The following is a 9,139-nucleotide window of genomic DNA, read 5'->3' on the forward strand; positions in this document are numbered from 1 at the left end:
TCCTGCTCTCACTTTTTCCTTAAACGATAAAATGATCTATCCCTCAACTATTCTGCAAATAGCTCGCCTCACTCTCTTAGTGATAGTTTTAAATTGATGAGCCTTCATCACTGACTTCCCAACCCAAGGAATTAAACTTTCTCTCTTCACCTGTTAAATTCCTTAATCATTTTATAACCCTTATAGGTTTCTCTGCTACAGTGGAAATAGTCCAAGTATTTTGAGTGTCGTCTCATAATTAGAGTTTCTCATCCCTAGAATCAGAATCTGAACAATTTATGATTTAAAAAAGATGAGGATTGAAAATTGCTAAATAAATTATTGAATTGTTAACGTTTCAATTGGTAGCATAAATTGCACCCAAAGTCACAGGACTCCTTTACTATGCATTTTGCAAACAACTGCAATACTGCTAAGAGCCTGCTAGTGGCATCCTGAACTTGTAGAAGTCATTTTTTAAGAGCACCATCAATACGTTTTGTGGCACTAGGGCTTAATACCAAGTCACATTTTGCGGCGGTTAGGGGGGCTGCGGGGGTGGAGGTTGACTTTTGCATACTCAGTGGATTTTTTTCAGCTACTTGGGATTAATCAGTTTTCGGTTATGTACAGACTTTTTGATCCATTCATTAAATCCTATTCAACATAAGAGACTCAAATTTATTTGAATTAATTTAGTAGTACAGCTGCTTATTGATCAGCTAAAAATAAAAGTGATCCAGACTAATTTGGCCTCATTCAGTGCTGACGTTTACATGATGCCCCAATATCTTAGAGACTATACTGCCTTTTTCAGTATTTCATTGTAAGGTAAAATATTCTGTTACAACAGTAATACATGCTTCAAAATTTCAGTGGACTAGCCAGAATGAGCTCTGGGGGAAATAGAGAAAGCTTCTTTGCTTTTTAATGGTATGTAATTACAAGATAACATGGGTAGGATCTACATTGTAATAGGGATAGTTGCCAAAGTTCTTTTGTACTCTTAATCCTGCAGAGATCACGTTTTAGTTTGGGTTATTCTAACTGATGCAACCAGATGTGTTCTGCAAGGTTTGACCATCAGCTGAAGAGCCAAAATGTGAGCTAATATTTGTCTGTCATGAATTCCATGCTTCACAGCCCCAGACGGTGAGAAGGTCTCCTTTTTTAATTGAAGCTCAATCACTTAAACTTGGTCATTCACTCTCCAGATGCACAGTAAATGTGAATTTTTGGCACAGGCATACTTTGAATACAATATATTACTTTAATATATATGTTGCTGATAAGGCAATGGCTAAATTCCAATTTTAAACATTCCAATTGCCTGTAGATATTTTTTGTGTAATATGTGGAAACATATAAAAATAAATCTCTGGATTAGTCAATTGGAATACCTTAGTTTCCCTATGTATATGTTCAATCAATTTTCTAACCAATGCAGCTCAGCCCATGTAATTCTCATGTTCATTGTATGTAGTCTTTCTAGTAATGCTGAATTTACCCTGCCTATAAGCACAAAGTACATCTGAGAGCATTATGTAAATTATGAAAGGGTAATAGAAAGCAAAAATATAAATATCATGACTAACTTCCAAAAATGCTAACATAGGTAAGGAATTTATTTTTAGCAATAGGATGCAATGTGAATATGATCATGATGCTGTTTTACTGTAGGGGAAAAGAGATAAAGAACTAGTGTTTCTGGGGGGGAAAAAATTAGAAAAATCAGCACGGGGTAAAAAGGATAAATGTTGTTATGTTAATCTGACCAATTTTATTTGAGAAGAAACAGGAATAATAAGCAATTAATACCCAACTGGCATTAATTATCATTACAGTCCTGCATCCTTAGAACCTAATATCAATAGCAGGAGTATGCAAGGTCATGTATGGTAAAGAGCATGTTACAAGGCAGTAAGACATCAAGCTTAAACATTGGGCATATTCGTGTCCTATGAACCCTTAAATAACTGGAAACACACTTGGTTTTCCTTCTTATATTTATAAAATTGAAGTTGAGCAGTATGTTGTTCAAGACCAGGACAACACCGCGTGCACTGCAATGCTGTTATACCGTGTGACTCATATTTGCAGTAATGGAATTTTTTAATTAACTGCAGAGTATGATGTTTGGTACCAGGATGACAAAGTTAAAAATGGTTGACCACAGAAATTGCCCAAAGGCTAAACTTCCTTCCCCTATATTCTGACCCGAGTATGGTTTGCAGGGAAATCATTTTAAAATATTGCAACCAGCAGAGATTAGGTCAGAAAGGAAGCAAGCCTCCAGTCAGTACAGTGGAAGTTGTACATTGCTAACAATAATTAGATTTATTCAGTTTACAATATTGATGTGCATTATAACTGATACAAGTATCAGTTAAAAGTTGCAATTTCATATTTATCAAATCTTTTAGATGTACTTGTAAATTAACTTGTTGAAAGAATTCAGATTAATAACTCGTGAACACAAAAGAAATGGGGCTTGAAATTAACTTGGATGTGCCAGACTGAGAATAGTGCATTTGACAATGGATCAGCAAATACATTTCAATATCAATTTGCGCACACCACATTGTGTGCCACTTGCGGACTATTTCTCGTAAAAGGCCTTTTACAAACCTCACCAACGAGCCCACAAGTGTTAAAGGTACAGCAAGTACACTTTAGTTGCCATGTTGAACAGGGTGTGTTTATTGTGGACTAGTAACTTCTGCAGCTATTGATCCCACTGTACCTAATCTGGGAGCTTTGATTTTTGAGTATTAATGCATTTATATGCCTAACGAATGATCTTTGCTGCCTGGCATTCTTTTTGGACATTCGATTTTACCCTATTTTAGGCAAGACACTTATTACTGTGAAACCTCTATTAAGAATCAAGCTGGCTGATGCATTATTAAAATGTCCTAAACTGAGCAACAGTGATTTTCAATTCAGGTGCTATGGGTTCCAATATTTGAACAATGCAATAGCCAAGTAGATAATTCTACTTGACTTTGTTTTTGCTACTAAAGAAATTGGCTGGAAACCAAATTTGGCTAAATCTTACCAGGCTATAATATTATGGACAATGATTTTGGCAGCTACTTTATTTTTAACTGAAATTAAAGACTGGGCCGACCTGGTTTCTACTCCCTAGAATTCCCTTCTTAAATCCCTTATTTCCCCACCTTTCCTCCTTTTTAAAAACTCATCGAAATCCAACTCCTTGACCAAGCGAAACTCTTTGGCCAGCCTTCCTTATCTCTCCTTTCCTGGCTCAGCATTTGTTTTCCATGCATCTTCTGTGAAGTGCCTCAATGTTTTATGTCAAAGGCACTATATAAATGGAAGCTGTTGGTGGAAAACAAATTTAATTCAAGGCTCAAGCCTAAATATGGCTGCATATACTAGTACTACATCATAAAATTACAGCTCCCTTGTTGTGGTTAATTCATAGCATATAATACAAGTAATTTAACTGCTGGTATTTATAGCCAGTAGTCAAAGTTAGCTAAACTATTTATATGAACTTGTATTTAGTTATATTTAAATTTTATATAATTTATAACATCTTTGACTCTATGGGGGGGGGGGGGGGGGGGAAGAGTCTACTTAACACAGTTGTTTAGAGACAAAGTTCAGTGTAACCACTAAGTATTTATTGTGTTTTCCTATGATGATTAATGGATGGCAAACATAACATTGGAAAAATCAATTTTTCAGAGATAAACTAATCAAAACAATGAGATCTGATGTGTATATGAATCTATCCATCAGCAGGATTCAGGAATATCTGCAAGGAGTTTCAAAGCATTACTGTGTAAGAGCTATAAATTGGCCAGAGGTTGAAGTTCCAACATAGATCAATGTGTTATGGCATGAACACAGTGCAGGTGTCAAGAGGAATTTCTTTCTCTACTAATGTAATAATTATTATAATTGTCACTCAACACAAGTTCCAATTCATTAATGTGACAGAACAAATTGTCACAAAGTTTTAATTCGTGAGTTCCATCAAAACCAAAAAAAAATGCCGTCTTTATTAAATGTTTGAAAATAGAACCAGAAATGTGTTCTGCAATAATTTTGGATTGATAAACTAATCCCTTGTGTTCCTGTAATTCAGTAACATTTATCCAAATTTAAATATCACATTCAGTACTTTGGTTCATTCCCTCACATGTTGAGGTGCTTTGGTCATTTTATATTGCAGCAGTTACAGGTGCAGCAGGACGCTGCATAATTAAAATTCAGTGCTTATCTAGTTGGCTGTAACCTACATAATGTTATGATGTGGAGATGCTGGTGATGGACTGGGGTTGACAATTGTAAACAATTTTACAACACCTTTACAACTTGGTGTTGTAAAATTGTTTACATAATGTTAGGGCTGAAACAATCTTGTTTTCTAGATCATGAACTCCACCAAAACCTGATTGTTCCACAGACCTAAGGATATCCAATAATACAAAATTCAGATTACTGCTTTATATCTATAGTCAACATTAATATCTGTGCACTCAAGATTAATGCATCTTGTAGCAAGACACTTTCTTATATTGGTGAGCTGGGGCTTTTTTAAAATTTAAAGTTGACTGCTGTCAGCTGTTGTCCTTGCACAATGGTGATTCTGCAACCTCAATACATCAAGCAATTCAGGCATGCAGTCTTTCAGTACTACTCATTTGGTTGAGGCTTTGATATTTTGTTGTTGGTGTATATAAAGTATAATGATTGCTACTGCTTGATTTTCATGAATATCAGAAAAAGAACTTGTGATAAATTCAGGTGATCCCTGCATTTCTATTGCTAGTCTAGGATGACTTTCAGGAAAATTCTTGCAGCCTTGTAATCTCTAGTCAAATATGACGTGGATGTTGGAAGTAAAAAAATATAGGATAGACACAGGTTGGTACGTGTGGAGCATGGATAAAAATATGAAGTTTATATAATGCTAAATGATTTATGAAAAAATGTATAACTTGTATGTTTGCACTTCCATTATAGTGTGTGTCTATTTTTGAAACTAATGTCAGGCACTATTTAAATTTGAACCCATATGAACCCAGTGTGTGCATTAAATTGATCAAGTAACTTTTAAACATTAGCTTTCTAAAAATCTGCATATGCATTTGTCAGGGATTCAGGAGAGATATGCTAACATGTAGGCATCAGATTGGTACTTCTCAGGACCTCAAAGCAATCTGTTTGGTTGTTGAGCGTAATTGTCTTTTGGTGTATATATAAATACTTAATTTAATGATAAACAAATTGGTGTATATATAAATACTTTAATCTAATGATAAACAAATGTAATTTATGCAATGTGACTTAGTAAAATTGGGAGATGTGGTTTTAATTGAGTGTTTTAAATGGCACTGTAATTTTTCCTAAAGTAGACATTGTTAGCAGAATATGACTTTCAGCATTAACTGTATAAGTTGTTTACAATTCACTGCTGCTACAAATACTTGAGTATGGTGTTTATGCCATTGGTTGAAAAAGCTCATTAATTTTATTGTATCCATCTTTGCTCACTTGCTGAATGGAAGAATCTGTAATTTATACTTTTTTTTCAAAAATAAATTGAATACAGTGTTACATGAACTCATTCCATTTTGTGTCTGCATGTATCCTCAAAGCCAACAGATGGTGGGAATTTAGCTTTTTGTTTTACTTTCCATAACCAGCACTCTAATAACATTACCTATCAAGAACATAAAATCTTTTAGTAACAGGAAAAGACCATTAGGACCAGCAATCCTGACCCTTGTCTATCTGCTTCTAATCATATGTCTAAATTTCTTCTCTTTCGAGTTTAAATGAACCTTAACCTCAGGACAGCACCATTTTGTGCTATGAACATGCAATAAAGTACTTGGATTGATATTCTGTACTATCACACTATTAACATTAATTGCTATTGAAGGGCAAAGTGTTTCTTCAGACCCGAATTAACTCTTCCCACCCCATCCCCCAACCAGTCCCTGTAACTAGAATTAATAAGCAGATAGCAAATTTAAAAATAGCAAAATAAATCCTTTTTATATTGATACAAAGATGCATGATTTCAAGGAAGACTAATGGCAATTTGCAAAAGCTATACAATGTGGTTAGGTTTAATGTTGCTACAAGTAATGCAATATCCAAAATCAAGTGAAATCCTTAAATTTTCAGAGTGGAATGTCCTTTTGAAGAAATGTGTACTAACATTTTTAAATGAAAAAAAAATCTAGTAGTAATAAATGTTGGGTGAACCGGTAGAAATATTTTCTCAAGCCATATCATGATTGAGACCTCGGGCCTTCTCAGTATTGGGCAATCCAGATGATATTTCCCTCTTTGCATTATAAAGTGGCCATCTTCACTTACTTTGGTGCTGTGCAATTTTTGCTCAGAACTAGGTTGAGACTGCCAAATTTATTTCATTTATGACCCTTATAGCCATCACCAAGAAATGACATCAGAGTTAACTGCATTGAACTCCAAGTACTCGCTGTGAAAAAATTGTTAACTCAAGACTTGACTTTTCCAATGCCCTCCTCACCAGCCTCACGAGCTCCACCCTAAACAAATTCCAACTAAGATATCTCCATTACCTACATCATATCTTGCACTAAGCCCAAAGACATTAACTGGTTCCCTGTCCCCTATGCACCAAATTCTAAATCTGTGTCCTTGTTTACAATTCCCTCTTTGGCCTTGCCTTCTCCTGCTCTGTGTTCCAACCCATGCCCTATGTTGCTCAGTCTGGCCTCATCTACAGCCCCCTTATCATTCATTGCACAGATTTCAGACATTTTCTTCCTATCCCCTGGAATGTCCTCAATAAACCTGTTCACCTTGCCACTTCTCTCTGTGCCTCTAAAAGCAGTTGTCATTCAGTCAATTTTCCTATTTCTACTACCGCTTGATCTGTGCTCTTCAATGTGAAAGAGCTTAGGATTTTTTGATTACAGTATAGGCACTATATAAATGCAAATTCTTGCAATCCACTGCTCTACCCTGTCCTCCTAGTTGATGAGTTTCACTGCAAGTCACATTAATAGTACCACAGACATCCTAAGACCCATCTACAGAACTGAGGGGTAATAAACATGGCAACTCTGAAGGGTGTGGGGAGTGGAATAAAGAATTTTATAATACAGTCCCTTCCCAGCAACAGGAGCATATGCTATCATTCTTGTTCCTCTTTTCTCCCATCTTTTTTCTTATTTTGCACCAATTGTTTAATACTGTAGGTTGCTTCACAGGGCATTAAGAGTCAACCGTGTGGGACTGGAGTCACATATAAACCAGATCGATTAATAATGGCAGGTTCTCTTGAATGAGTTGGGTTCTCAGAACAATCTAAAACTTTATACTTATAGTTAAAACACAGACATAATTGGGACTGTCAGAAACCAACAGCTCTTTTTTTCTCCAGCTTAAGTTTGTGCACACAATGAATGAAAGTAAAGTTTTAAAGAGCCAATATAAGCACAATGGGCCAAATAACCTCCTGTGTTGTAAGATTCTCTGATTCATAGGTTGGAAGGCAGGGCTAGTACCAATTTGATTCTAACCGGCTCCAGTCCCACTTTACAAATTATTTGATTAGCTATCACTATCAACCAATATCATAGAAAAGCCTCATAAAATACTGACAAGCTGACTCATAGATTGAACAAGTCAACTGTCGTCTTAAAACGTTGAAGGTTGGCAGTTATGATGCAACTTCAGGCTGCCATCTACTCACTGGGATGTGGGAAGAGTCAAACAGGAAGTTGCAGAATGTTCTATAAATGACCAGTAATATTAAACATTTCTGGTGGCATAAAGACATTACCCAAATTTCTGATTGGACATTATTTTTCCTCTCCCACATACAGCTTTGATTGGAAATCAGATGTACAGATCTAGGGAAAAATACTTTCAAAACGGCTGCCATAATAGTTTGCCGTGTCCCTGGCACTACTAAACAGCTCTAATTTTTTTTAATTGTGTACCTCTCTGCATCACCAATGTGTTTCAGTCCTTTGCCACCCCCTACCCATCGTCCTCCAGGTGTGCTTTGCTGCTCAACTCGGAATGGGGACATACTAGACGTTAGAAATGTTCCCTAAATCCCAGTTTATCTGTGGGTAACACCGCGGGAAATCAGCTAGGAAGTGGGAGCGGGGTGGGGAAGAAACTTTTTGCAACATCTAATATGTTTGTTACACGTTGCAAATTCAATGCATTCAATTGAATCTGGAAAGAAGAACCATCCATTTAACAGTGTTTAATTTGGAGGCGCCTTACCTTGTGATTCTTAACACATTTGTCTGGCACACTGACATTTGTATTTACATAAAGAACTTAGTTTCGCTTATAAATATTAAACAGTAACAGGGTTTTATTAGATATTACACCAAAAAAAATCTAAGATCAGGGAGTGACAGTGAGAACACTAGATAAGAACTCTGGAGCCAATATTTATTATCTATAATTGAGAAGCACTCAAACAGACCGTAGTTCAGCACGAGTTTATGCTAAATAATCTGAAAAGACCTGCAAACTTTGAAGAGTTAGAGAGATGTGTTTGTAGTGAGGACTAAATACGTATTTCATCTGCAGAAGTAGAGAGTGAGCCAAGGTATAAAACTGGGTTGGATCCCATTTATTTGGGTACGGCATCAGACAAAAATGGATTGCCGGATTTATGCTTACCGTGTATTTTGTTGCTGCACAGCCGCTTGCTCACTAAAAGTCCTATAATTTTGTGCCTTTTTTGATGCTCATCCCTTATAATTCTGCAGTTTCTCAATCTAATAAGGTATGCGGAGAGCCGTCACAGGCTCGACGGGCCGAATGGCCTCCTTCTGTGCTAGAACCATTCTATGAATTAAATTTAAGATTGTGTTCTTGCCCTGGTCGACTTCCAGATGAAAAGTTACGCTATTACTAGGGATTTGTTCTTTTTCACATCCGTCTTACATTAGGGCTATTCTGAAATTTGTAACGGTCTATACTGACGGGCGTGGGGACTCAAGAAATCAGGTGCTATAAATTGGTCACTTTTATAAAAGGGCACAACCGGATTGGATACTTGCAGGTAGAAAGAGGCTATTAGGGAGCCACGAGTGATTCTGATTCATTGAATAGCGAAAAGAAAATCGATTTGATAGGATGAGACTTGTTGGTGGGG

The sequence above is a fragment of the Heptranchias perlo genome, chromosome 27 (genome assembly GCF_035084215.1).
Source record: "Heptranchias perlo isolate sHepPer1 chromosome 27, sHepPer1.hap1, whole genome shotgun sequence".
Lineage (NCBI taxonomy): Eukaryota > Metazoa > Chordata > Chondrichthyes > Hexanchiformes > Hexanchidae > Heptranchias > Heptranchias perlo.